The sequence below is a fragment of the Penaeus japonicus genome, unplaced genomic scaffold, assembly GCF_977035675.1.
Source record: "Penaeus japonicus unplaced genomic scaffold, GWHDUDI00000001_assembly GWHDUDI00000033, whole genome shotgun sequence".
Classification (NCBI taxonomy): domain Eukaryota; kingdom Metazoa; phylum Arthropoda; class Malacostraca; order Decapoda; family Penaeidae; genus Penaeus; species Penaeus japonicus.
In genome coordinates this window covers 2,242,518-2,245,017 of record NW_028234435.1, presented here as the reverse complement: position 1 = coordinate 2,245,017, position 2,500 = coordinate 2,242,518, and the positions used below count along the sequence as shown (strand labels likewise).

At 40.9% G+C, this 2,500-nt stretch overlaps 1 protein-coding gene across 1 annotated transcript in view; it reads right to left on the bottom strand.

Moving 5' to 3' along the window:
- The window catches only part of LOC122251746 (uncharacterized), a 166,440-nt gene that overhangs the window by 107,583 nt on the left and 56,357 nt on the right, over positions 1–2,500 (bottom strand). The gene's annotated exons all lie outside the window — the stretch shown is intronic.

Here is a 2,500-nt window from a genome sequence, read left to right as displayed (position 1 = left end):
CTATCATAGCAAAAAAAAGAAAGCGACTTTTGAACTTTTAAAGAAAGAGAGAATGAATGTATAGCTGTTTATGTCTTTAACCCTATCGTTTTTGTCCCTTCATTTTCCACTTATTTTGGAAATAACGCTAAATTTTGAAATGAGAGTGAAAGGCGGCGGTAATTGTTCTTTTGGAAAGAGCTAGGGAGAAAAACGTGTGTGCGGGCGGTGGTCTTTTCAGCAGTTGTCTGGAATTTCGTTTTTTTTATATATTGGAGTAGTTGCTAAGGCACTATTGCTATTGTCTGTCTGTTTGTCTGTTTCCATGGGTTTCTTTCAGGGATTTTTTTTCAGGGTTGTTTGACTCAAATGCGCGGATGGAGACACACAAAGAACATAAACCACTAACTCAGCATATATTAATGAGGATAATAATAACGATTTTAATCATGATAACAATAATAATAACAATGATAACAACAACAACAATGAAAATAATGATGTAAATGACATACACGCATAAAAAAAAAAAAACATAACGCACACCCATCATCACAAACACAGCTACAATCATGGACATCTTCCTCTCTTGTCACCCCTCTCCCCCTCCCCCCTCGAACCCCTCCCCCTCCCCCTCCTCCTCCCCTCGCCCATCCCCTGCCCCTCACTCCCCCCCTCCCCCAGCAGACAACCCGAAAAAACCCGTCGTCGGGTCCAGCAGAGACAGCAGAAGCGAGGCAAGCAGTACAAGGGGTGGGGGGGGGGGGGGCGCAAAGACGCAAGGGAAGAACTGCGCTTGTAGTCTGCTTGCTTGAATTGGCCTCCGAGGTGCTCTGCGCGACAGGCGAAAGCAGCATTAACATGTCGGGACGAGCTCTATGCCTCGCTTTCATTTCCCTTCTCGCTCTCTCGTGATTCCCTTCTTCCTTCCTTCTTGCATTTACACAGAAATATTTATCGTGGTTTTGTTTAGTTTCACATCACTTTGTTTTTTTTTTTTTTTTTTTTTTTTTTTTTTGGGGGGGGGGTATTTTAGTTTGTTTTTTCTTTCCATCTTTTAATTCTAATTAAGACTGCATGTTAAACCTATCTATTTACCTTTATCTACTCATCTATGCATCATCATCTTTTAGAAATTTCTATATCACAAGCACCCCCCTCCCTCCCCCCCACCACACACACATCACACCGCACACATTAGAATTCGGACTCAGAAACTTTCGCCCTCACACACAAACACACACAAGCATTCGCACACGTAGACACACGCACAAGCACACGCACATAACGCCCTCCCCACGCACTCGTAAACGGTCCTTAAGCACTAAAGAACAACTCCGCATTAAGAGCGAAAGTGCGAGTTAGCTTCATCAGGCGAAATTCGCCCTTACTTTATAGTACTGCAAAGTCGAAAATAGCAGAATTCAAGACACACTATCAGGAAAGGAGGAGGGGGAGTCGGGGCGTGGTGTGGGGGAGGGGGGGGAGGGGGGCGGGGGGGAAGGGGGATAAGACCATGGTCGGGGGGGGGGGAGGAGAAAAAGGAAGGGATGAAGGGGTATGGGAAAGAGGAGGGAGAGAGAGAGAGAGAGAGAGAGAGAGAGAGAGAGAGAGAGAGAGAGAGAGAGAGAGAGAGAGAGAGAGAGAGAGAGAGAGAGAGAGAGAGAGAGAGAGAGAGAGAGAGAGAGAGAGAGAGAGAAAGGCAAGTTCCCAAGATCAAAGTCTGATGAACAGTTCTTGGAGAACTTAAAGACCAAAGTTTGGCTCATCCTTTCCTTTTTATTTGTGAGGAACACGAGGCTATGATAATGATATGATAATGAGGATGATTTTACGTGTGGATAACGATTCAGGATATCGCCTTAGCTTTCTATTCATGCATTTTACTTCTCTAGCTTTAGAAAAGGAATGAGATAAAATAGAAAATAAAACGTGCAATATCAAAAAAGAATGAGTCACGTAGCAATAGCATGAGTGGAATTGATAACAATATGAGTATTTTGACATACAATAGATAGGTATGTTGTGTTGACCAGATTATCAATTAACAGATGAATAAATGACGAATTAATCAAAGCTAAAAGCCAACCTGAGAGCTAAGAATAAAAGACAGAAACCATAGTACACCAAATTGTATCAGTTTCCAAAAATGCAAAAAGCAAAACAAAAGTAAAATGGACGCATCTGTTACTGAAACGCAATTTCACTGAACAAACACATTATATTCAGGTTCCAGAGAAAAGAGAAATTGTTCCAATTCAAAGAGTATTTTTGTTTCCATCAAAGGGCGTTTTCAAAATGGTTTTTGTTTTGTTTTTGTTTTATAACAAGTTTCCTTTTTAATGGTTCTACGGAAACATAATAACCACAATCGCATATGATATTGTATATGACTATTCGTAATGATGCGATGAGAGTATATTAGAAATACAGTATTGATAATCAAAGGTACTACGTTAATGATAAAGTAGAAACAACAAAACATGGTCAGAAAAAAAAAAAGATCTAAAAAACAAATATG